General features: G+C 35.8%; 1 long non-coding RNA gene across 7 annotated transcripts in view; it reads right to left on the bottom strand.

The window, feature by feature from the left end:
* LOC138169225 (uncharacterized) overlaps nt 1–27,750 on the bottom strand; it is a 100,663-nt gene that overhangs the window by 48,007 nt on the left and 24,906 nt on the right. For 5 of the 7 annotated variants that reach the window (XR_011170292.1, XR_011170290.1, XR_011170291.1 and 2 more), the window contains 2 exons: nt 26,253–26,421; nt 23,216–24,299 (listed from right to left, as the gene is read on the bottom strand). This is a non-coding gene — a long non-coding RNA (uncharacterized lncRNA). Of the gene's footprint in view, nt 1–23,215; nt 24,300–26,238; nt 26,422–27,750 lie in introns of all 7 variants that reach the window. The other 2 variants (XR_011170296.1, XR_011170295.1) reach the window with 2 other exon arrangements.

The following is a 27,750-nucleotide window of genomic DNA, read 5'->3' as shown; positions in this document are numbered from 1 at the left end:
ATAGATAGATAGATAGATAGATAGATAGATAGATAGATAGATAGATAATGTCAAACTCTTTTGGGTGATAATGAATTTCATTTAATAGGTTTTACAGTGATCCTGAGCTTGATGCAATTATAACATCAGTTGCAAACAGGTACTTATCTATAGGGAATTCCTCTTCCATTTGGACTCTACACTGGACATCCTCCATGAAAGTGACAAACATTTTTGCTTAGCTCCTATCTCATTGTTTTATTCCTCACTTGCTAGCAAAAGGATATTATAAATTGTATATGATAATTAGGATCTTGTAATAAAGTTATCTCTATTGCTGCATCTTTCAAGGATCCTTAAAATACATATATGTGACATGGTAGTCAAAAAGGATAGGTAACCTGAATCCATTAAAGTGGAAAGGCATAGTATATAAAAAGATAGTACAAATTCAGGTGGGCTCTGGCATATATAAATTTTTCGGCTGCATTGAGAGATAGAATGCCTTGAATGAACAAGATAATAGCGTTATTGTATACTGGCATGGTTAGACCACATCTACTATATTGTATTCAGTTTATGGCAGCCACTTGAGAAGCAGGGCCTTGAACAGGACCAAAAAAAGAAAGAGTAAAAGAACTGGAAACTATGCTTTATGTAAATCAGTTACAGGTACTAGGAGTGTTTTGTCTAGAGAAGAAAAGACTTGGGAGCAGTAGGCAGCATGGTAACTGTTCTAAAGAATTTTAAAATCTGTCATATGGAAAGGGAATTTGAATGATTCTTCTTCTTGGTCCAAGAAGAACAATGAGCAGAAGTTGTAGCAAGGCAACTATAGATTCAATGTAGAGAAATATTTTCTAACTAGAGTTGTCCAAAAATAGAAGAGGTTGCCTTATGAAGTTCTAGATTCCCCATCATTGAAGGTCTTCAGTTTGAGGCAAGATGCCTACTTGTCTAGAACATTGTAGTAGTAATGATTCCTATATCGGTATGGTGTAGGATATACAATCTCTAATATCCCATTTAACTCTGTTATTCTATGATTTTTGTGGTCCTATGGAATAAAGAAAATAATACAGAACAAAAGGAAATACTAAAATTTACTGAGAATGTGTCGTATCCTTTTGTTAAATAATACTCCTATCTAATATATGATTAAGCTCAATTAAGATGAACATGATGTACAGCAGAACAGGCATTATCAATTCTCTTAGTCTTAGTACCACTGACAGAGCCAAGCAATGTTTCTGGTTGAGACTACTAGAATGATAAGGGGGATAAAAAATAGAAGCAATAGAAAGTAAGGTAAGATGGAGGAATGGTAGATAAAGAGATAAGAAGGGGGGAAGTGGGCAAAAAGTGATAAAGATCTGAACTAGATTGGTGGCTATGTAAGTAGTAAGGAAGAAACATCTACAAGGTATGCTTTGGGGACAGAAAAACCTGAGATTTTTAACTGAGATTTTATACCTGAGTGATGCTTAATAATAATAACAACTAGCATTTATATAATAGCTACTACATGCCAGGCAGTGTGTTAAGCTCTTTATAGATATAATCTCATTTGATCTTCACAACCTAGGTGTTATGATTAGTCTCATTCTAAAGTTAAAGAAACTGAGGCAAACAGAGGTTAAGTGAATTGTCCACACAGCAAGTAAGTGTCTGAGGCCAGACTTAAACTCAAATCTTACTGACTCCAAATGTCTCAATATGTGAGAGTGAGAAGTAGAGGACAACATCAATATTACAAACCTAGGTAACTAGAAATACAGTGGTGCCTCAACAGTATTAGGGAAGTTTGGAAGTGGGATGATTCTGGGGGAAAATAATGAGCTTTGTTTTGGACATGTTGAGTTTGATATACCTATAGGGTATACAGTTTAAAATACTCAGTAGACCATTGGTTATTATACCTGGAGCTCAGTAGATAGACCAAGATGAGAGAGAGACAGAGAGACAGAGACAGAGAGACAAAGAGAGAGACAGAGAGAGAGACAGAGATGGCTAGAGAGAGAGAGAGAGACAAACAGACAGATTAGATAGATAGATAGATAGATAGATAGATAGATAGATAGATAGATAGATAGATAGATGGATGGATGGATGGATGGATGGATGGATGGATGGATGGATGGATGGATGGATAGATAGATAGATAGATAGATAGATAGATAGATAGATAGATAGATAGATAGATAGATAGGTAGATAGATAGATAGATAGATAAACATGAGAATCATCAGCATAAAGACAGTCATTGAATGTATTGAAGCTAATGAGGTCACCAAAGGAGAGAATGTAGAGAGAAAGGAGATGAGCACCGGGACAAAACTTTGGTGTAGTGGGCATGGCATAGATGATGAAATGAGAGAAAAAAAGAGACAAAAAGCAGTCAGATAAGTAGGAAGAAAAGCAAGGGAGGATAGTCATGAAAACCCAGAGAAGAGAAAGAAAAGCCAGGAGAGAGTGGTCAATAGTGTCAAATGCTTCAGAGAGATCAAGAAGGATGAAGAGCTAGAAGAGACCATTATATTTGGCAATTAAGATGAAGCTGCCAGTCAAATTGCAGAGGGTTTAGAAGAGAGTGAGAAAAGAGAAAGTGGGGGAACTGAGTATATGTGACTTTTTCCAAGAGTTTGGGTGTGAAAAGAAGAGCTATATGAGATGATAACTAGCAGGAATTGTGGGATCTAGCAAAAATTATTTTAAGGAGGAAGAAAACTGGAGCGTGTTTAGAGATAACAAGGAAGGAAACCATTGATAGGGAGAAAGAGGGAGGGAGAAAGAAAAAGGGAGAGTGCAAGAAAGGAAGGAAGGGAGCTAGAGTCAGAAAGACTGGGAAAGAGAAAGAAAGGATGATAGTGGGAGCAGTATGCTAGAAATGGGGAGTAGAATAGGAGTATACCTAAAGGAATGGGTATGCTTGTTTAAGAACTGGTTCTCTTGGAATGTTTACATGACACACTTTTGAGTTTAATTTGCATTATTAACATTTTTATCCATTGCTTTCTTAAGTCAAAACAATAAAAAAAAACAATAAATTAAGGCCTGGTTTGTAACCTTTGCTCATTTCTGAGGTCAAATGCTCCCACTGAAAATTTAACATTTGGCTCTTATGAGCTTCTGTGAACTGGCTCCAACACACCTCTGCCCATAACAACAGCTGTAGAGGTGGTGGAAGAATCATCTCTTCATCAGAGTAAAGGACCAATGTGTAGGATGATACTGAAAGTTTTTGAAATAAAGTGGAAGGATTGTCAGATAAAAATCAGGAGTCTGATCAGGAGAAAGGGAAAAGAGGGAATGGAATAGATTGAGGAACTGGAAGGTTAGAGCATTTGAGGGAAGAGCAATATGGCAGAGGGAAACCAATGATTTCCTTAAGAAGAATCAGGGATTTGTTGTGTGATCTTAGGAAAGCCATTTGTATTCTCATTCTCGTTTTCTCATAAATAAAATGAAAATAATAAATGCCATGAAGATGTTGCTAGGATATTAGCCAAGACTGATGGATAATTTTTGAACTCTTTTGAAGATTACATAAACAAAGAATTCTTAATGTTGTTGAAGATCAAAACGGTATTATCCAGAGTGAAAAATTAAACAAATAGATTTTTAATAGAAATATAGAAAATGATTGGCTAAATAAAAGTCAATTCCAACTGCCTGTTCCCTATAATGTAAGAACAAGGACCATCTGATGAAGTTAAAAGGCAACAAATTTAAAACGGATAAAAGGAAATACTTTTTTAAGCAGCGTATAATCAACCTATGGAATTCATAGCTGCAGGATATTTTTGAGGCAAATAGTCTTGCAAGATTTAAAAAAGGATTAGAAATTTATATGAATAGGAATAACATTGGCAGTTACACTAACTAAGTTAAAAAGTTACAAGGCATATCAATCCCCATGCTTCAGGGCATAAACTGATCACCAGCTGGGGTTAGGAAGGAATTTCCCCCCTATGGTATAGCAATGCATAATTGACCAGGTGCATTATGGTTTTTATTTTTGCCTTCCTCTGTAACATTAGGCATAGACCATTGCCAATGGCAAGTTACCAAAGTAGATGGCCCAATGATCTCTTAAAGGAAGATTTATGTATTCTTATTCCACAATTCTGAGTATAAAATACAATATAGATATAAATTCTTCTGGTGTGGGAATTGTAAAACTTGCATTTTGTAATGCAAAATGGCAAAATGACTTTAATTTTCAGAATGATGTAATTTTTATCACATTAAATTGTGCTCTCATTATAATGCTGCAAACTATTAGAGAGGCAGCATGATGTCATAGAATGAACTCTAAATTTGGAATCAAGAGACCTGGACTCTTGTTCTAGCTCCATCATTTACTAGGTGTGAAATCTCTTTGCATTTCAATTTCCCCATCTGTCAAATGGGAACAATAATTATTTGTGCCATCTTTCTCACAGAATGTGACAACCAAATGAGTTTCAAATATAAAATACTAAATTACCAGCAACAAACATTTATTAAGAACCTACTATATTCCAAGCACTAGCAATCCAAATATAAAAGTAAGACCTATTTCTGCCCTCTAAGAGCTTATATCCTACTACTGGGATAAGGTGAATTTTAATTATCATTACCTGAATAATAGTTCATAAGAAGAAATATGACAGGTAGCATATCATAATATATAAAATGCTAACCTTAAAGTCATGAAGACCTAGGCTGAAGCCCTATCTCTAATGCATGCTAGTTATGTGACTGTGGATAATTCAATTAACCTCTCTGTGCCCCAGTTAAATCTCTAAGTTTATAAATTACAGTCAATTTGCCAAGCCACATGGATGGAGAATATTTGTACTGCAAGAATGGAAAAAGCAATAGATTGGTAATCAGGAGACCTAGCTATGTTATTCACTAATCGTGTGATGTTGGGCAAGTCACTCAGTAACTTCTGCCTCACTTCCTGTAAAATGAGGATGTAGGAGTTGATGATCTCTGATGCTCCTTACATTCTGAGTTATAAAAAGAATTTGGGATGGCTAAGTGGCACAGTGAATAGAGCACCAGCCCTGTAATTAGGAGGACCTGAGTTCAAATCTAGCCTGAGATGCTTGATACTTAATAGCTGTGTGACTTTGGGTAAGTCACTTAACTCCAATTACCCTGCCTTCCCCCCTCCAAAAAGACCCCCCCAAAAAGAATTTAAGGTGGGTACAGACAATGGCCAACTTAAGAAGGTCTTATCTCTTTGGTCTAGTAACATGGGCATTTCTTATATTGGAGGAAAATCATTATTTAGATTAGGAAATGCAATATGTACATTTTGCTTAATACTTCTGTAGAGAGAAGGCACCAAATATCTTACATGTTTTGTTGGGGTTTCTACTATAGATATTCTACAGACATTAATTCCTCTTGTATACATCCACTTTCCTTTTACCTTGGGATCAATCATTTTGTCTACTTAATAATGTTGGGCATTAGTATAGTGACTCGAAGTTTGCACATTGCTTTATATAAATTCTGTCTTTCATGCCTCACAATGTTACAGAATAGGTTTTACAGGTATTATTGTCCCTATGTAATGGATGAGGAAACTGAGATTTAGCAATATTAAGTGACTCTCTCTCAAGGTTAAACATCCAGTAAGTGTCAAATTGATGATTTGAATCTAGGCCTTCCTATGCCATGCTGCCCCTCACTTGTTTTAGGGTGCTTTCTATTCAAGTAGGTTTTTATGATTATAATGAATCTATAATGATCTAGAAGGGGGAAGTTACTGGTGGATGGTTTCTTCAGTGATTCTTTCCATTCCCTCAATATCAGCTGATTTCTCTCCAATCACTCCTTCCTAGCCTTGCACTTGATCAATTCTTTCTCAGTATCTAACAAGTAACCCCCAAGAAACCTCACAACTTCCAGTCTGATGTCTTACAGTATTGATACCAGTCACAGGTGGAAATGAGAAGTTTCATCTCTTTCATTCAGCTGGCCAAAGATAGCATGATGAACAACAATTCCACCTGCCCACAATTGTGGGGTAGACAAGGCGCGCAGGACAAGTCCCAGAGGAAATTGAAATGGGTGAGTCTATTACACAGGTGCTTTGAAAGGTGGAGTAATGTGGAACGGCATCGCCCACATGTGACTTTAAAGCAAAGCAGTTGTAATGCAATGAGGCCCACACCTGAGCTCTCAAGGGGATAATCATAGCAGGAACAATTGGTTTAGGAAACTTTTTAAGACACCTACAGAATACCTGGTTTTGTGAGAAGAAAAAAAGAACATTTTAGCTTTTCAAAATGTATTGGTTGAGAAGGGCTTGGGATTGACAACAAAGAAAAAAAGAATTTTTGTCCTATAGGTCTTGAACTTCTTTATACTTCTTTGTATCCTATATACCTAACACATAATAGGTACTTAGGAAATGTGTGTTGATTGATTGATTGACTTCCATTATTTAATTCAGTATTTATTCATTTATTTTTATTTATTTTTATTTTTTTGCTTTTTGAAGGGCAATTGGGGTTAAGTAACTTGCCCAATGTCACACGGCTAGTTTTTTTTGTGTGGGTGTTAAGTGTCTTCGGCCGGGTCCGAAATCGGGTCCTCCTGACTCCGGAGCCGGCGCTCTACTCATTGTGCCACCTGGCAGGTACTTAAATTCAGTATTTAAGTACCTACTCTGTGCCAGGCATTCTACTAGGCCCTTGGGAAGCAAAAAGATATAATGAATTAGTCCCTGTCCTCAAGGAAGTTACATTCTATAGATGGAGCTAACACATACACATATAAGTAAATAAAAACACGTTCCTTTTTTTTTTTTAAATGAAATATTTACAGACTGGAAATATATTGCTGGCTTAGTCTGCTAAAAGACAACATTAGCTACAATTCTTGTTACAGGACAACAGTAACATTGGTTACTGTTACTCACAACAATGGTTTTGAGAATCTAATAACCCATCCAGAGAGGAGGATTCATTATTTGCAAATCTTTTCTGGACACACACACACACACACACACACACACACACACAAACACATACACACACTACATATATGATGCAAAAAAAAGAATTGCTTCACTATATCTGATAAAGTTTATAGTCATACAATTTTAAAACTGGAAGTCAAGTCAGAAAGAAAAAATTAAGTGTGTCAGGCATTGTGCTAAGCTCTAGCGATACATATACAACGAAAGAGAAAGACATTTCCAGACCTTAAGGAGCTTATATTCTGATAGGGGCAGCTGATGGTGCAGTAGAGTTCCTGACTGGAATCAGAAAGCCTTAGTTCAAATCTGGCCACAAATGCTGACTAGCTGTGTGACCCTGGTTAAGTCAATTAACCTCTGTCTAATTTAAATCCCTCATCTATAAAATAGGGATAATAATATTGCAGGCTTGATGCAAGGATGAAATGAGATAATATTTGCAAAAAGACCTTCAGCATGGTGAATGGCACATGGTAAGTATCATACAAATGCTTATACCCTTCCCCTTAATGAGGAAAGACATTATATAAGGGGTGGCTAGGTGGCACAGTGAGTAAAGCACCAGCCCCGGAGTCAGGAGAACCCAAGTTCAGTTCCGGCCTTAGACACTTAACACCCACACAAAAAAACTAGTCGTGTAACCTTGGGCAAGTTACTTAACCCCAATTGTCCTCCAAAAGGCAAAAGAAAAAAGACATTATATAAAAGGGAGCTAAATATCTTGGGGGATGGAGGTGGGGTGGGTGGAGAGAAAAAAAGGTACCACTAAGGGCCACAGTGGAAAAGTTTGGAGAGTCAAGCTTAGAACCAGAAGAGGAATAAAAGAATGAACATGGCTGACCTGGGCACTTCTTCACAGTGGACATTCTAGGAGAAACTCACCAATTGGAGAAGGGCACCTTGAAGACAGAGAGACATTCCAGTGTGAGGAGGCTGCTGGGTTATGGTTGAGGAATCTGGAAACTAAGGAGCATAGGTAGGAAGAGTGAAGAAGTGAAATAAGCTAGAAAGAGCTATAGAGATCACCTTTCCTAACTCCATTTTATAGTTGAAGAAGCTGAGCCCAGTAAGGTTCATAGCTTATAGCATCACACAATGAGTAGTTAGTAGCAAAGCTAGCACTAGATCCCAGGGCTCCGGACTACCCATTCCCTGCTTTTTCCACTATATCATGCTGCCTTTCAAAATAACTCTCACAGTAAGGTCATATGTAATTCCCAGTGGCTTGCTATTCAAGTACTGACCAATCAATCAATCAACAAGCATTTCTTAAGCACCTATTATATCCTAGAGAGCTGTGTCTCCAGTACCTAACATACTACAAATCAAAGCTTATGATCTATCAAGGGAGAAAACACATAGTCATCTAAATACATACAAAATATATACAAGATAATTTCAGCATGTGGAAGAGCATTAATAACTGAGGGATGGGAGAATACCTCATGTTGGAGCTGAGCTTTGAAGGAAACTTAGAATTTTAAGAAGTATAGGTGAGGAGAGAGTGCATTCCGGGCATGTGGAAAATATGGGGACTGGAATATCATTTATGAAAAAAGAGCAAAAAAACTAGTTCAGTTAAAAAATGAAGTGTGACACTGACAAATATATAAATGAAAAAGACATCCCCTCTCCTTCCCCATGGTTATATGGTGAGAGTGAGAGATAACCATGGCCATCCTAAGTGCCTGATTGTTATCTGCAAAATATTGACCAGAAAACAAGACTAGCTACCTGAATGATGGGTGGAGTCTCTATGGTGAATTCACTGGAGGTAATGGAAAAGATTTCCATAGGATGGGCCTACCTAGTGACCTGCATCATTACAGGAAAACCCAAATCAGTAAGCTCACAGATCCATTTAAGTATTAGGATAAGCTAGTTTAATAACTTTGCAAAAAAAAAAAAAGAGACAGTATACCAACTTTAAGATTTTAAAATATTTCACTCACAAGTTTTAAACAGCTCTCAATCAAAGTCATTAAAGATGTACTGAACCATCAATGTATACATATATTCATCTTCACATACATCTAAAACATTGTACTTAGATAAGAATCTACCCAACTCTTATAACAGAAGGAAGTTCCATAACTTCATGTGGTAATCCATCATAATATTCGACAACCGTCACTCTCAAAATGTTTTTTCTTATAGAATATGTGCTGCATGTATGATTTCATAATTATGAAGAGCTCCCTGGTGTGGAAATTTCTCTTTTTTAATGCACATTAGCATCTTCCCTGAAAATTATAGAAAATTGACTAGCGCATGAGTTACCTAAGGTCACACAGTAATCTGTGTCAGAGTCAGGACTTGAACTCGGGTCTCCCTGTCTTTGAGGCCAGTTCTAACATACTGTCACATTTGACTCTTCTCTCTTGTATTTGGACTGCTTGGACCATAGTTTAAGGTACTTTTATCTTCTTCTGTATTAGGGAAAAGGGGAAAAAATTAGTTAAACTAATATCATAAACATAAAATACTTTGGCTATTAAAGACCATTCCTAAGTCTCTCCTCAGTCTTCGGGTCTATAAGTTAAACATTCTCATTTCCTTTGTCTTTCCTGTGATTGGCTTTCCAAATGTTTGTTTGTTCTAGTGACTTCCACAAACCCTATCTAAATTTTTTCAATCCTTCCTCTGTGACTGACTCTAGAATTGAGCACCATCATCTGGAATCTGATCAGGTTGCCTGTGCATGAATGACCATGTGCATGTAGCTGTGTGTATGTATGCACACATACCATGGATGGAATATGGATCACTATTTTATAGCCACAGGGTGCAGTTTGCATAAACAATGCTTTCTGCTACATAACAATTTCTTAGCTGATTTTATTGGTGCAGTTGATTTGATTGATTACTTTTTGTCTGATTATTGCAATAAGGTCTCTCTGAAGAACTTTGCAACTGATTGAGTGACATGGGAGACAATGGCACAGGACCACCCAGAATGGCATGCCCTCATCAAAGAATATGCCATATTCTATGAGCAAAGTAGAATTTCAGTAGCTCAAAAGAAATATGAGATATATAAATTTAGAGACATCTTCACTCCAAATATTCATGTGGACTATTTGAGCTCAACTTGTGGTAGAACCTTCCAAGCTCATATTGGTCTGATCAATCACAGTCATACACACTATATCTTGGCTCCAACATAATGATGTCATTTTGATCCTCTTTGAGAATGGACAACAACCAACCACCAACCATCATGATGAAGTTTGCAAATGAAGAGTCTAGATCATTCTTTGCTTCTTTCCACACTTTCAAAGCCACATGCTTTATTTGTCAGAAGTCCAGAATATGACCATTACTAAATAGGTGGATAATTTTGTCAAATACTAAAGAACAATTGACATAATCAGACATTCCTATAATACCAGCTCCTGGGAAGACTGAAGCTAAGGAGTTCTGAGCTGCAATGTGATATGTCAATTGGGTGTCCACACTAAGTTCAGCATGCTGATCCCTTGGGAATAGAGGTAGTCATGGGGGTAGGAGTGCATCAGGTTGCCTAAAAAAGGGTGATCCAGTCTAGATTAGAAATGGAACAGATTAAAGTTCTCATGCTCATTAATGTAGAACAGGCCAGTGAGTAGCCCCTGTACTTCTAGCCTGGGCTAAATGGAGAGACTCAGTTAAAAAATTTGTGATTAATAAACAATTGGCATGACATATTGTTCTCAATCTCCTTCCCAATCTCCACCCTCATCCCTGGAGAATGTTGTTGCTGTTTGACCTTTGCTGTTGAAGAAGACAAATGACATCATGAGGGTGATATCTTGACTTGCACATGAGTTAGATTTAAGTGAGGCAGAACTGAGTAAAGTTGTCAGCCTCACTCTCCTTCAGAGTCATTGGAATCCAATGGCGAGGTAAAAGTCAAGATGACTGGAGGTGACCCAGTGACCTTGGTCTTTTTAAAACTCTTTCCCAGGTCTCATTTTGTCTGAGGCAACTTCCACTTAACAACTAATGACTGACCTCATTATTGTATAACTGTGAAACCTGGACAGTAAACCAGCACTATGCCAGAAAACTGAATCACTTCCATTTGAAGTGTCTTTGGAAGATTCTGAAGGTCACCTGGTAGAATGAAGTACCAGACGCTGAGGTCTTTTCTTGAACTGAACTGCCAAGCTTTCAAACTCTACTACAAAGAATGTATTTTCGATGGGCTGGCCATGTTGTTTGAATACCACAAGTGTGTTTACCTAAAAAATTATTTTATGGAGAACTCATAAGGCAAAGTGCTCACATGATGGTCAGAAGAAGCAATACGAGAACACTTTCAAGGACTCTCTAAAAGGTTTTGGAATTGATTGAATGGCATGGGAGACAGTGGCATAGGACCTCCCAGCATGGGTGTCCTCACCAAAGAAGGTGCTGTGCTCTATGAGCAAAACAGAACTGAAGTAGCTCAAAAGAAATATGAGGTGTGCAAATTAAGAAAATCCACCCCAAATATTCACATGGCCTATTTGTGCCTGACCTCTGGTAGAGCATTCTGAGCTCCTATTGGTCTGATCAGCCATAGCCAAACATACAATAACTTGACCCTAACATGGTAATGTACTTTTAGTCTTCTTTGAAAATGAAGGATAGGGGGCAGCTAGGTGACGCAGTGAGTAAAGCACCAGCCCCAGAGTCAGGAGGACCAGAGTTTGGTTCCGGCATCAGACACTTAACACCCACACAAAAAAACTAGCTGGGTAACCTTGGTCAAGTTACTTAACCCCAATTGCCCTAGAAAAAGGCAAAAAAAAAATGAAGGACACTATACAAGGGCTAGGTAAGAAATGAGACAAAATACAGTCTACTTACTATCACAAAAGTGTCAATCTGGAAGGGGAAGTCCCTCAAGGTTTCTGTCTAGAACAGAAAACAATTGCTATTTATACTCATTCTAAGTCATCAAAATCTAACCAATGAGAAACAGAGGTTTGGACTGGAGGCTATTGTTGGCCATTCAATGAAAGTCTTGGGTCTAAAGGTGTAGTCAAGTATCTCCATTTGAATCACAATGAGCTTTTTTCCTTTATTTTTTTCAGAGCTATATTTCAAGAAATCATAAGTGAAAACTATACAAGGCAAAAAGTAAATTGCCCCAGTTTTTTTAAATAAAAATTAATTAATTAAATATTTTTTTAATCCAGCAAACAAATTCTAAAATATCTTTCAAAATATGTGACTAAAAATTATATTTCTATGGATAGAGAGAATGTTAACTTCTTGAAGGCAGAGACTTGGTTTTTTTGTCCCTAGATCCCCAGTGTCTAACATGTACCATGCACATAATATGCCCTTAATAAATGTTTTCTACTTCAATTTCCTCAAATTTCCACTGGACAGCATAGAAAGCACTATATTCTAGACTTTGGTCCAATAACAAACTTCATATTACCAATGTAGAAATATACTGACTCAGGGTGGCCAGGTGGCTCAGGAGTAAGAGCACTGGCTCCAGTGTCGGGATGACCTGGGGATCAAATCCGGGCTCAGATACTTAGCATCACACCCAGAAATAACTGGCCGTGTAACCTTGAGCAAGTTACTTAACCCTAATTGCTTTAAAAAAAAAAAAAGAAAAGAAAAGAAAAAAAAAGAAATATACTGAATCCAAAAAGTCAGGCAAGGAAGGGGGAAAAATAAGACTTTATTCCCAACTAGTAGAAGCAATAACTGATAGGTATGAAATTTTCCTAGGAATAATATTTTTAATTTAAATGCAATACCATGGTCATAAATATTTGTAACATAATTTCCAAGAAATAACTGGGTGATTATAGAATTAAAGCCACTGTGTAAAATAGCTGAATTGGGCTAGAAGCTAAAAAAGAATTTTCTGTCTTCAGAAGCTTCCCGATTGCATCATTCCTTTTAAGAGACATGATTTGTTTAACAGCACTTTAAGAACTTATGTGAAAGAGACTGATTTATGATAGGACTGATTAAAGCAATGGTATCTTAAGCAATAATGATTTAAATTGTAGACTTTCACTTGTATACATTATTCTGATTTGGTTTCCATTTTTCATGCATTTTTATTCACTAAGTAAAGGGATGGAGTTAGGTGATGTAATTTTGAAAAGTCCCTGGACAAATATAATATTGGAAAGGAATGTATAGACAGATGGAATGATGTACCCTTTTTATTATGTGAATGTATTGTATTTTAATGTGCTCTGACAAACTCTCAAACAACTCCCTGGTGAGCTTCTTCCTAGTGTCATTAGGGTTATTTAGTGTTTCAAATCCTGCTCTAATTCCCTCTGGATCAACACTAAGGTAGTGATAGCATGCACATTACTGATTTAATACAGGACTAGTCCTTTTTTTCTTCTCTCTTTTCTAAAGACATTAGAAACATAACAATTGAAATAGTCATTCATTCAGTTACTTGAGAGTGTTTAGGAATAGCCAAGAAGACCACTGAGACAGTATCCAATCATATTATACTTCTCAACATCAACAGCTTTAACCTTTGTGATCTTTGTCATGACTCCTCAATGGCAGACAAATGGTTAATTGCTCACATTGCTGGTGATGGGGGGACATGCCAAGAGATTACAATCTATGCAGCTAGTACAATTATAATTCAACACATCTAGTACAATAACTTCAGTAAATGTTAAAGTATTTCATATCTCACTGCATATGAATGTTGGTTGATCTGAAGGTTTAAGAAGTGAAGAAGAAAGTGAAGTTTAACTTTGAAGTCCAATTCTAGTAGTCGTTTTCAAACTAAATCTTCAAACACTGTTACATTTTTTTGTTTATAAACCTACCCTCCAGATGAGTTAATTTTGTCTACCTATGTTCCACTTTAGGTCCTGATTTTAATTCCAAAATGATTCCTGTGAATACCAAAGACTGTGTAGGAGACATAGCCATTAAAAAGTCTGCAAAGGCAATTGAAATGGAAAATTCCAATAGAGCCCTATTAGAGTTTTTCTCCATCAAATCAACATTACAGACTTCTTATGCATTTGTTAATTAGACGTTGATATTAACTGGACTGTTGCATGATTTAAATCTAGCTCTTAATCTCAGCTATTCTATGCTGCTATAGTTTTATGACAGCCAACCAGTAAATGCTTTATGCATTAATCTATCTGGAAAGCCACCTTAATATTTTTTTGTCTCTTTTTTAGAGGAATGAAAGCCCCGAGAAGCAAATGAAAGCTTTTGGGTTCAGCCATTAGTAATTTTCTGCTTAGTATTTGAAAAATTGCTTATTTTAATTGCTTTACAGAAGAAAGACAGATCAAAGCTAAGATTCTTTCTTTCCAAACTTTGTAATTATTTCTCTCCAACTCTTATTTGAAATGCTTTGAAAGTATTTTCATTGAAATGTAGATTTTTTTTCTCTCTTCATTTCAAATATACTTTTCTATACATACCCAACACCTCCCTTCCCTTGCCCTCTATAGCAACAGTACCTGAAATTATGAAACTGAAATCTGGCAGACTATTGCCACCCTGTGTAAGCTATACAAACAGGACAGGGTTGGTAGTGTAACCATACTAAAGACAGTAAATTCAAAGAGCTTGAGAAAAGCACTTGATAAAAATGCAGCACAGAAATAGGAATTACAAGGGACCTAATTTTCTTCTTTGCATAAGATTCCAATCCAACAACTAAATGACGCATTTTCTTTGTTTTACATTATTCCCAGTTTCATTACATGGCAAGTTTGGGTATTCCATCCAAGTAATTATTGGGTAATAGTCCAATCTGGTTTTCTTGGACTTCCTTTTTCCAGGAAAAAGTACAAATATATCACAGAAGAGGTGATAAAAATTAAAGCTTTGCTTTTGTTAGATTTCTAGTCCAAAAATTTATCTTAGTAAGTCATCTCAACTAAAACTCACCTTTCATATTTACTGTCTGTGTGATCTTGGGCAGATCATTAACCTCTGTGAGCCTTAGTCACCTTTGAGGAGCCAACAGTTAGACATAATGACTTTTAAGGTTCCTCCAGTATTTAAATCTATGATACTATAAAATGAAAGGCAATGTGGTTGAATGGATAGGAGTCCATTCTTGAAGTTAGGAAGACCTGAAAGTAAGTCCTGCTTCTGGTATATGAGAGCCATGTCACCACAAGTAAATCACTTAATTTCTCAATGTCCTGGAAAACTCTGTAAGACTATGTTTCAGATGTGTTTCTGGTATGTCAGTGGATGGAGTTTCCACACTTAGAATTTCCAAGAACCAAAAAAATCACAGATCCTCACCATCCCTGCCCCCTGCAAGCAAAAACAACCAACAAACCTGATACTATCAAGACTAGATTTACATTTTGAGAACTGAACTCATGCCATGAAATTTAAAACCACTAAGTAGTGCTCACAAGTAACTCAAAATGGATCTGAATATGTAAACATTGCTAGATTAACAGAATGTTAAATTGTCTAGTCTAGCAGTTCTCTGGTCTAACTCCCTTATTTCATAGGTGAAAAATCTGAGTCAAAAAAAAAAAAAGTTCAAGGGGAGGCTAGGTGGCACAATAGAGCATTGGCCCTGGAGTCAGGAGTTCAAATATGACCTCAGACACTTAACACTAACCATGTGACCTTGGGCACGTCACTTAACCCCAATTGCCCTGCCTTCCCCCTCCAAAAAGAAAAAAAAGGTCATGACCTGTTTGAGATTACACAGCTAGTTGGTGGCAGAATTAGACTGAAACCCAGTTTTGAGTCATTGTGTCTTTCCTCCGTGACAAAGATTAACTTCTTTGACTGCTTCTGATATCTGTATATGGCATTCTGACTTTAGGAAAATTACAGATGACAACCTATTACCGGATAGGTCCTAAAGAGTTGTTGGAAGCACAGAGAGGTTAGGTGACTTTTCCAGAGTCACATAAGAAGCATCGTAGGTGAGATTTGAACAAAAGTCTTAATGTCTCTGGTCACTAGACTTTATAGAGTGATTGTTCAATCAATAGATTGTACAGACCAATGTAGGGTAAGTGGAAAGGATCATAACACTGACACAGGATTATGGATTTAGAACTAGAAGGGAAATTAGAGGCTTATAAATCTAAACCTTCATTTACTAAGGATCAAATTAAGATATAGGTTAAATAACTTGTTTAGACAAGGAATAGCTGTGTCTGAGTCAGGTTGTCAATCTACACCTTTCTGACACCAATTCTGGCACTGTTTTCACTGCACCATAATAGAAACATGGGCATGTTTAATACTATTGGCTAAAAACTGATAGTATTAAATGCAAAAATAACCTCTTTAAAGAATAAGTTAGTTAATCCTGTTGTTGTCAAAATATAATCTTTCACAAGACTACCCCTAGATACAAATATAGAAAATTGTCATAAGTAAGACATTATAAAATAAGAAATAGCAATTAACTGATTATACAAATAAAAGCCAAATGGTGGCCAGAGTGCTTCTTTCTATTGGACCATATTAGATAAAATAAACTACAGAAAGGAAAGATTAATGAAGATCAGACTGGAGAGAAGCAGGACAAGGAAGGTGGGAATTAGAGGAAAGAAAAGAAAGGATTATAAAATGTCTACCACTACTCTAAGGAAAGGTCTAGTAAGATCATCTGAACATTTTATTGGCATCTTTGACACTGACTCTCAACTAAATTCTAAGTACTTTTGAGGGGATATAAGACAATGTAAACTACCTACAAATATATAGATAAGCACCAGTCCACAGAAATTTTATTACCTAAGGTTTTTTTTGTCTTATTCTTTTAGGCTCCATTTCAGAGTCATGATTGTTTCATGATCCATTGAAATATATTCTCCAATAATTTTCATTCTTTGGAAATTCTAATGTTCCATGATTTGTATTCACAAAGTATATCTCTTTGAGAACGTTGATATTAAAAAGTAGCTTTACACAACACAGAGATATTTTGGATTTTTTAAAGCCCAATAACATTTCCAAAATCTATCTAGTCTACAACCTCCTCCTATTCAGTTCGACATCAATATATATTATAAATAATCAACAATACCTGTTGAAGATAAATGTATTACTGACCTAATTCAATGAACTGCATGTCACAGTCTGGGCAAAAGGCATTCTTAATCAATTTCTTTTCTTGTGAATTTTTAGGCCACTCTTTTGAATAATTATACATATTACTTGGGAGACCCTGTAGTTTTCTTGGGCCTGATCAGTCAGCACAATGTCATGCACAGATAGAAACACCAAGAGGACCTCACTACCTATGGGGAATACCTTTTCTATTTGGAGCCTGTGTAGTTGCTGAGAGCCTAAAGAGTCTATATTTTTTTGTTCTTTTTTCATTAATGACAAGAATACATCACTACAGAAATATTGGCAGATCTGTTCCATTTTCCATACAGTTGTTGTCCTATTTCCAGTTTCATCTATAAGTATTCTTGGGATGATCTAGTTTAAGTTTCATATGATATTTTCCACAGACTTGTTTTCACTTCCATATCTTTTTGATATTCTGTGAGTCAATACTGCCTAAAACTTTTGTGCTCTTCCTCTATAATGTTTTGCAATACCATGATTTCCATGTTTCTCTGCTTAGCAAAGATATTAAGCATTTAATGACTAAGGTAACTTCTAAGCTATTTCAGCCTCCTTGTGGTATTGAATATTTCAAATAAGATATATTTTTATTTAAAAAAGAGTTGCAATCATTGTCAATATCTTTCCTTCTTTCCATTTCTCATTTTTAAAATGCACAACTTATTTAATTGTCAGGTTGAAGCTGTAGTTTTCATACTGTGTTTTCTTTTCATTTCTATCTTTCTTCTAATTTGATGTTTTGTTTGACCTTTGATCAATGTATTCAGGAGTCTATTAGTATACAGACAAGCAATTAAGAAATAATTCACATTACTAACTAGTGTTTACCTGATTATTAAGATAACTTTTATTTTGTATGATTTGGGGGGGGGGGTGATTCCCGCTGAGCTATTTAAAGTCATAAAAGATGATGGTGCTAAAATGCTGTACTCAAATATGTAAGCAAATTTGGAAAATTCAGCAGTGGCCATCGGATTGGAAGAGATCAGTTTACATCCTAATCCTAAAGAAGGGCAAAACCAAAGAACGTTCAAATTACAAACAATTGTGTTCTCTTCACATGCCAGCAAGATTGTGCTTAAGATTCTGCAAGCTAGGCTTCAGTGATACATAAACCAAAAATTACCAAAAGTACAAGCTGGTTTTTGAAGAGGTAGAGGAACTAGAGACCAAATTGCCAACGTTCATTGGATTATGGAGAAAGCAAGAGAGTTCCAGAAAATCATCTACTTCTGTTTCATTGGCTACACTAAAGCCTGTGTGGATCACAACAAAATGTGGCAGGTTCTCAAAGAGATGAGAATACCAAATTATCTTGTCTCCAGAGGAATCTATATACAAAATAGAAAGAAATATTTAGAACTGAACATGGAACAACTGATTGGTCTAAGATTATGAAAGAAGTATGACAAAGTTTCATATTGCCACCTTATTTACTTAATTTATAGGCAGAGTATATCATGCAAAATACCACACTGGATGAATAAAAAATGTGAATTAAGATTGCTGGAGAGGTATCAACAATATCAGACATGCAGACAATAATACTCTGATGGCAGAAAGTGAAAAAGAATTAAGAAACCTCTTGATGACGGTGAAAGAGAGTGTAAACACTGGCTTGAAGTTTAACAGCAAAAAAAAATCTAAGGTTATGAACCTGGTCCCATCATTTCCTGGCAAATACATGGAGAACAAATGCAAGTGGTGTCAGATTTTATATTCTTGGGTTCAGAGATCATGGCAGATGTTGACTGAAGCCATGAAATCAAGAGTCTTGCTCCTTGAAAGGAACACCATGGCAAATCTGAACAACAAACTAAAAAGCAGAGACCACCTTGCCAAAAAAAAGTCTACATAGTCAGACTTATGATTTTTCCAGTAATAATGTATGGTTTGGAGAGTTGGACTAAAAGGAAATTGGAATTCCATAGAATCAATGTTTTTGAATTGTGGTGCTGGAGAAGACTTTGAGAGACCCTTGGACATCAAGGAGATCAAATCAGCCAATACTTTAAAAAATTAATTCAGTGGGTGGGCTATGTGTCACAGTGAATAGAGCACTAGCCCTGGAGTCAGGAGGCCCTGAATTCAAATCTGGCATCAGACACTTAACACAAAAACTAGCTGTCTGACCTTGGGCAAGTCACTTAACCCCAAATGCCCTCCAAAAAGCAAAAAAAAAAAAAAATTAATTGAGCTATTCATCGAAAAAACAAATACTGAAGCAAAAGCTGAAATGCTTTGACCAAATAATGAAAAGACAAATCTCACTGGAAAAGACTCTGATTTGGGGAAAGATTGAAGGCAAAAGGAGAAAGGAACAGTGGAGGATATAACGAATAGATAATATCATGGAAACAATGAATATGAGCTTAGACAGACTTTGGGCGATAAAGGATAGAAGGGCCAGCATGCTATGGTCCACAGATTCATTAAGAGTCAGATATAACTGAACAACTGGATAACAACACACCTATTTCAATACTACTCTCTTCTTGTAGAATATATTCCTGTCTGGGAATTTTCCTTCTAAGTAGTCTGCAGATCTTTGGTTTCTTTCATTTCTCAATCTGAAACAATATTTTCAAAAAAAAATTTCACCATCCTTCACAGTGCCTACATTTTCACTGATGTTACCAAGGATGAAATATATGTTGGTTTCATTTGGAGGAATTAATAAAATTCTTTGCCAAATTTCTTGACTACTTTATCCTCAGCAACAGTTGTTGACACACAAACTACAATAATTTTCATGGTAGTCTTTTTAATTGTGCTCCTCATAAGCACAAGATGAGTTGATAGATGTTCCCTCTGAGATTACTTCCTTCCTTTCTTCCTCTCTTTCTTCCTCTCTTTCTCTTTCTCTCTTTCTCTCTTTCTTTCTTTCTTTCTTCCTTCCTTTCTTCCTTTCTTTCTTCCTTCCTTCTTTCCTTCTTTCTTTCTTTCTTTCCTTCTTTCTTTTTCTCTCCCTAAACCAGCCAGGCTGAAAGTACAGTGACCACTCATGGCCTAATCCCACTGGTTATCAGAACTAAAGCTTTAACCTGTTCTACTTCTGACTAGGTCCTTTCCCCTCAGACACTGGTATCTCTTTGCCTTGTATTCCCACTGGCTCACCATATTGGTGCCAGGCCTAGTATGGACATCCAGTAGGCTTAGTTCACTGCAATTCAGTACACTCAAGTTCATACAATTCACTATGATGGCTTAGTTATAAGCCATTATTCCCAGTTCCCCTTACTTTTCATAAAAATTGATAAGCAAAGGATCTCCAATAATTTGACAAGGGTCACTCTGTTGCCTATGCTGTCTCATATCCAGTGACTGCAATCAATCCTTATATAAAGCATACAAAAATATTCCCTGTTATTTTTACATCTCACTGGCATAAAATCAAAACTTTCAAATTGAATTATAATTTTCAAGTGAGAAAATGCTTTTAGCATACTGTTAAAAATCACAAAAAAGATTTCACTGCCTTTAAAAATATTCAAAACATAAGAAAACAGACATTGTGTTTATATTTTGCAGAAACCAACCTCCACAAGAAACTAAATATTAAGTTGGTGATTGGTTGTCTTATAATCTCACTCATGTCACTCAGTAAATGAATAGCCATTCAAAAAAAAACAACAGATTTACTTAGAAAGTACTTGCTGAGGAAATACCCTTTCAGTGAGAAACATGTGTAATTGACAAATTTATTTAGGGCATATCATGTTGAATTTGTCCATGCATTTTCTTATGTTAAAAGAAAATTTTTAACCATGAGTTTTCTCTCAAAATTCTTATTTGCTTTGTATGCATCCATGAAAGATTCACAATGTGAAGAAATACATGTCAGTAAGACTAAATGCCTTATGAAAGAGTAGAAAGAATGGGCAGAAACAGCTAAAATAGAGTACAAGGTTGGAAAACAGCCTGTAATCCAATATAAGGACCATCAGCCTATGAGCTTTGCTCAAGTCTATCCAGATGTCTATGGAATCTCTTTCCCTCTCTCCCTCCCTCTCTCTTTCTCCTCCAAAATAAAGACAAATTTCTAAAATTTCAAAATTTATTATTTTTACAAGCATCTTATTATTTTGGTATTAGTTAAAATATCTACTTTCATTGAATTCAATAAATCATAGTTACCAAAAGAGAGTAATGTAACTTGAAAATTCTGACATATTATATAATGGGAAGTCCATACATAATTGAATTATTTATATAGTAACCTATTGCACTATTTTCAAGGAACCAACATTTTTAAAAACCCAAGCCACTACTGTCTTTTTTTTTAAGAAATGCAAAAAAAAACCTTTTGGAGTGATATAATTTTTAAATATAATATTGATTTTTAAAAATAGTCTAGTCTGTTCATTGTAAACTACTGAGTGGCAGTAAACTACAGTGAAATGAGCATAGAAATTGGAGTGAGAAAGCCTGAGTGCAACTCCTGCCTATGACATATACTATTGCCTATTCCTGGGCAAGTCTCAGCATGCTAAGCAACTTTTTAAGACATAAAATTGAAGAGAAATTGATGCTTTCCATTGGTAAAGGGAGATTCCTCACCATAGAGTTGGCTATATATGAAATCACAGGTATAATCCCCCCCCCTTTTTTTTGCTTTTTGGAGGGCAGTTGGGGTTAAGTGACTTGCCCAAAGTCATACAGCTAGTGTCAAGTGTCTGAGGCCGGATTTGAACTCCAGAGCTGGTGCTCTATTCACTGCACCACCTAGCTTCCCCTATAATCCCTTTTCATAAAACTAATGCATCGCTGGTTCATCAGTCAATATAATTCAGTCAATCAATAAACAAACTTTTATTAAGTATGCTTACTATATGACAGTCACTGTGCTAAGCATTTGTGATACAAAGAAAGACTAGCTAGGTACTGTGGTGTATTGAGTAATGGGTCTAAAGTCAAAAAGACCTGAATTAAAATCCAGCCTCAGACACTTACTAGTTGTGTGACCCTGGGCAAGTTACTTCACCTTGTTTGCCTCAGTTCTACCTGTAAAATGAGCTGAAGGAGAAAATGGCAATTCTATGTAGTATTTTTGCCAAGAAATGGGGTCACAAAGAGTCAGATACAACTGAAAAACAACTAAACAGAGAAAAGCACAAAAGAAAAAGAAAAATCCTGCTCAAAGAATGGATTTTCAAATGGGGGAGAGAATATATAAATATCCATGTACATACAGGATGTATACAGAGCATTTGGAAGTAATCTGAAGAGAGGAAGGGATTTTTAACATTTTAATATTAATTCTACTTAGTTTCCAGTATAAATATTTAATTAACATTATAGATTTCTTGGTGCCCTCATTTGTGAAATTTACAGAAATCCAAAAAAAATCCATCTAACCATCCATACTCAATAATGGTGCTTCATTACTTGTGGAATCTATGATTTTATCAGTGTCCATTCTGAACCCTGAGTTCAGATTTCACCTCACACACTTATAGTTCTGTTTCCTTTGGCTACTCACATAAATTCTTAGGCAAAATGGGATAGTAACTCTACCACATAAGGTTGTTGTGAATGATGAATTACATACATAGAAAAACATATATGTGTATGTATATATTAAAGTAACACATCTACATATATAAAATGTGATATATGTTATTCATATATGTACATGGGTGTATATATATGCATATATATGACAGAGATTAACACAACTTTTAGCACATAGCTTTAAAAGTTGCTATAACCAAACATTTTATTACCTTTTGTCAACTTGATGATTAGTGCATGAATGAAAGAAAAAATGTTTATTAAGTGCTTACTTTATATAGGGCACTATGATAAGCACTGAGGATATAAAAAGAAAATGTAATGTGGTCCTTAGCCTCAAGGGGCTTACATTCTAATCAGAGAAGATAACATATTATGGGAAGGTGTATGGATAGCAGACATAGAATCTATCACCAAGGCTATACTCAGACTTTCCTGATAGAAACCATAAGAACTTGTATACAGTCAGTGAGAATCCACGGCTGCCACTACAACATGATGAATCTATAGAGTAGGAATGGAAAACTTAAATAAACTAAAATGAAACATCCATATACATATACAATATAAAAAGTATGTATACATTTACATATACAAATTGTACATGTACATGCATATGTATACATATAGACATACATATACATTGGATAGGCAGCCTTTGAGGTTATTACATCATATTACCTTCTTGGTTTCAGCATAATACATGGGTGATGAAGGGCTGATGCTGTGTAGTGACCAGGAGTTTTCTGAGTGTTTTCAGATATGTGAGGACTGACAATAAAGTCAGGATTGAGTTCAAATGTAATAGGAAGGCTATGGCTCCCCTCTGGTCCTTTTGGCACTCTTCTCTTCCCTGTCAAAATGAGGAGCATTACTGTGAGCTGTCAGACTGGGAAGGGGCAATAAGACCTATCTCCCACATTTATGGTATGCCTGTAATTATGCCTCTGTTTCTTTTGTTTCACTTATGTTTATTCTAATCTTAGGTGAGGGAATGCACATACAACCTTGTGAGCTTTAAAAGCTCAAAGGAGCCATTAGAGATTCTCAGCCTCTGAAGGAGGAGATAATCTCAGGAGCCTACTGTAGCACTATCTGAGTCTCCTGAACATAGTCCTGAGGAAGAATATGACTGACCCAAATGAAGAGTGGACTGAGTTTAAAGCAGAGATGTGACATGCAAAGGGCTAGCCTAGACAGACCATACCCAGAAATTAACTTTTAGGGGATTCCCACAAAGGACAACAAGATTCTTCTTGCTGAAGTGACAGTGAGTCATTCTTTGTTTGTTATAGGCAAGTGACCACAGCAAAAATGAACAGTGAGTCATCCTTTGTTATAGGCAAGTGACCATGGCAAATATGAATTCAATTCCACATTACCTTATGTATGGAAACTTAAAATAACACCTCAGGATCATCCCTTGAACCCCTAAGAGGAGAATTCAGTCCTCTATGAGGATCCAACCTGCTAGTGTTAATTGGAGTTGGGAAAGTGAGCCCAGGAGTGGTACACATACATATACATACTGGATTCAAAGAGCTGAACAAAGAATTGAGTAAAAAGAAATTAAGTTCAATCACATCTGAGAAAGCACACAATACTTCCCTTAATCCCAAACTCCTTAAGAATGCAAAATCCACACAGATACAACGTATGTGTGACGACCAACTTTGATAGACTGGACTCTTCTCAGCAATGCAGGGATATAAGACAATTCCAAAAGACTCATGATGGAGAGAGATGTTTACATCCAGAGAAAGAACTAGAAAGAACAGAGTTTGAATGCAGATTAAAGCAAACTACCTGCTCTGGTTCTTTCTCTTGGTTGGTTTTATTTCCTCTTTCCCATTGTTCATTCCATCCATTACAATCCTTTTTTATAACCTGACTAATGTCTAATGTGAAAGTATTTGCAGATCCTATAATCGATTGCATGCTGCCATGGAGGGGGGGGGTGGAGTGGGGGGAGAGGGAGGGGGAGAAAATTTGAAACTAAAGGAATTGTGGAACTGAATCTTGTAAACTAAAAGTAAACAAACAAATTAATAAAGACAAATTTTTTTTAATGCAAAATCCAAATTATTTAACATCACTATTCTTCTGGTGAGGCCACATGGGGGTGAATTAAGGAACAAAATGACCTCCAAACAGCCACAGTGAAACCCAAAGGGCAATAAAAAGACAAGTGATGGTCATTAAGTAGACTTTAGTAATTGCCAATAAACTATTATCATAAGTAGGCTTTAGCAGTTACCAACACCTAGTCTGTAAGAAGTTAGGTTAAACAGTGGTGTCAAACTCCAATAGAAACTGGGGCCACTAAACTATATGTAAATGTCCCTGAGAGCTATATATTGATTTAGAAAACCACATATTAACATTATTTATGTTCTATTGTATTTTTATTTTGTTAAATATTTCCCAATTACATTTTGATCTGGTTCTAGCACATTTTAGAGTGATTGGGCAGGAGCTATACAGCTCTGCTATAAAAATTATCATCCAGGAAATACATTATTTTCATCATCCTCACAAGTGAACACTTTCCAATTTGGTAATACCAACCAGAGCTTGTTTTCAATTACCATAGCCTTTGAGAGGCAAAGGTTATACCCACCCCTAAGGTCCAGTGAGACCTATGCCTATGCATAGACTTTAAAAAGTAGTTGAAAATGCTTATTTATTGGGAAAAGGAAGTAGAACAGTTATTTTGCAAAAATGAGAGGCAACTGATACATAGGCCCAGTAGTGTGTTAGTATCACTGATCCATTAAAAAAAAGAGAATGTGAGAGGAAGGTATCTAATTAATTAGGAAGATCCTCTACAGAAGATTTATGAAAATAACATGAATAAGAATTTCAAGAGGTAATTTACAAATAAATTTTAGTATATCACCTTCAAGATGCCCTATAGACTTTTTAAAATTTAATATAATATCAAATCAATTGCATAATCATTACAATTTATGTAACTATTATGTAATATTATTAACGTATCTAAAAACTCTGGAATCTCCATTTGTTGCTTAGATAGCTTGTTAGAATGTCACTCATTTTTTATGTTTTAGAAAAAGTTTATTAAAATATTCACTAGTTTTAGCTCTCCTTTGTCATATACTTTATCATAGTTTTTTTAAGTACTAAGGATAATTAAAAGGGAATTTCTCAAAAAAAATATTGTGGAATATATATTATAGCTTTATGCCTTGTTACAGACCTTTGTCTAAGTTGTTCCTGAATCATAGCACAGTATTGTGTTGGTTGCGGGCAAAGATTGAAAAATAATGTGTGTATCAGTGTACAATCCTGAATGCTCCAGGGATAAGATTTCTTGTGGAAACTGGCAGCTTTTTTTGTTCTTCCTCAACCTTTTAACATACAGCCAGGTCTTTCTGTTTAACTACACCTGCTGTGGTTGTGACTATAGTGTACTAAATTTATGTTCAGACAACTCCCATTGAAGTGCCTCAGTGGTACAAAGTCAGTGGGAGTTGTGTGTATATAAGCAGGGGCTGAACTTGGCCCGCTGAGTGTAATAACATATCTGCCTTGGGAGATTATGGGTATAATATGGGAAACAGGTAATGGATAGGGCAGTCTGTGTACGAATTTCAAATGACTAACTACGCCCCTTTATTCAGGTCTATTGCTGTTGCATGCATTATCCTTTTACACACACACACACACACACACACACACACCATTATTATATTACCACTTATTCTTCTCTCATGAAATGGCTCCTCCCATGTCTAGAGGTAGGCATTTCCTTCGAAGTCTTCTATTAAAATTATACAAAGAAAAATATAAATACGGTTGGAGTTATTTCTTCAAGCTTTCCTATATAAGATTAGGAGGGGTGGTGGAGAACATCAAATAATTTCCTAGATTAAAAAAAAAGAGGCCAAATTTAAAAAATTACATTTAATAAGGAAAAGTAAGATGGATATCAATGAAATTAGGAAAATGTGATGTGGAATTAAATTCCAGTGATTACATCTGTATATAGATTCATATTTTCAACTTAGAACTTTATCTCCTATTCTCAATCCAAGCCAAAAAGAGCTTTATACTTTATACTAAACTCCAAATTAGACCTGCATTGTCAACTCTCAACTAACAGTGCTAATGGAGGTGACCAGAGATGACCATCATTCCAAATGGAAGATCATCAAAAAGCAATTTATATTTACTTTTGTACTTATATTTGAATTTTTGTGAGAATTCAGAGCACTTTGAACAATAAATGAAATAACATTGCCAAGTTGTAACTCAACAAAATTAGCCTGTTTCGATCAATCCATTCTATACTGATCATAGAAAGTGGCAATATACTATTAGAAGACTCCCTGTTTTCCAGAGCTAAGACCCAGCAAGGATCTATGCCCTGAACTTGGCATGACAAATAATCCTTTGACTCATCTTCTGGGTGATCTCAGCCACAGCAAAATTCTAAAATTGTTTCACATGATTATTGTATTGGTTTGAACAGCACCAGGTGTTCCCTAAACTTGGACAAGGATCAAACTTGTCACATTGTTTCTGTTACCCTTCATTGTCAGGGCTAAAGCTCACTGCATAACCACTGGTGTTTTATATTTATATTTTTATTTTTATTTATATTTATATTGGGGTTTAGCCACACTAAAGTGAGTCCCTCTACTAGGGGAAAGATCCTGGCACATGTATCTAATTTGTGTCTTCGCTTGCAAGCCACTTCCCTCACTTTGAAATTAAACTTCTGTTTGATTCCAAACTCCTCTATCTCTAATCTAGCCTGCTATGTTCAACTACAGTCATCCACAGGTTAGAGGACAGTTTGGTTCAGTTGACAAAAGTATCATCTCTCAGGTTGAGACAAAATACCAAACTAAGCTGAATTTTGTAGGTTGGGGAGATTGTTAAATGTTTAATTTCCAAGGACCTCCATGTTGGCTGGGTAGTTAAACATAAAAATATAAATAAATAAGATTTCAAATTTTATCCTTGAAAGAAAGAAATCTATAGATTAACTACCATGTGACACTGATAAAGTACTTTATGCATTTAATTATAAAGTTTATAAAGCACTTTACAGAATTTCATTTGACCCTTACAACAACCATGTGAGGCAAGTACCATAGATATTCATTTTACATAATGAAACTGAATCTCAAAAAAGATTGAGGGAATTATATATGAATACTATGGGATTGAGGGAACTATATATGAAT

This window comes from Petaurus breviceps, unplaced genomic scaffold, assembly GCF_028583685.1.
Source record: "Petaurus breviceps papuanus isolate PSGF00001 unplaced genomic scaffold, PetGlider_PUasm1.0 37, whole genome shotgun sequence".
Taxonomy (NCBI): domain Eukaryota; kingdom Metazoa; phylum Chordata; class Mammalia; order Diprotodontia; family Petauridae; genus Petaurus; species Petaurus breviceps.
Note: the sequence above shows the minus strand (reverse complement) of the source record. Positions and strands in the feature narration are given on the sequence as shown.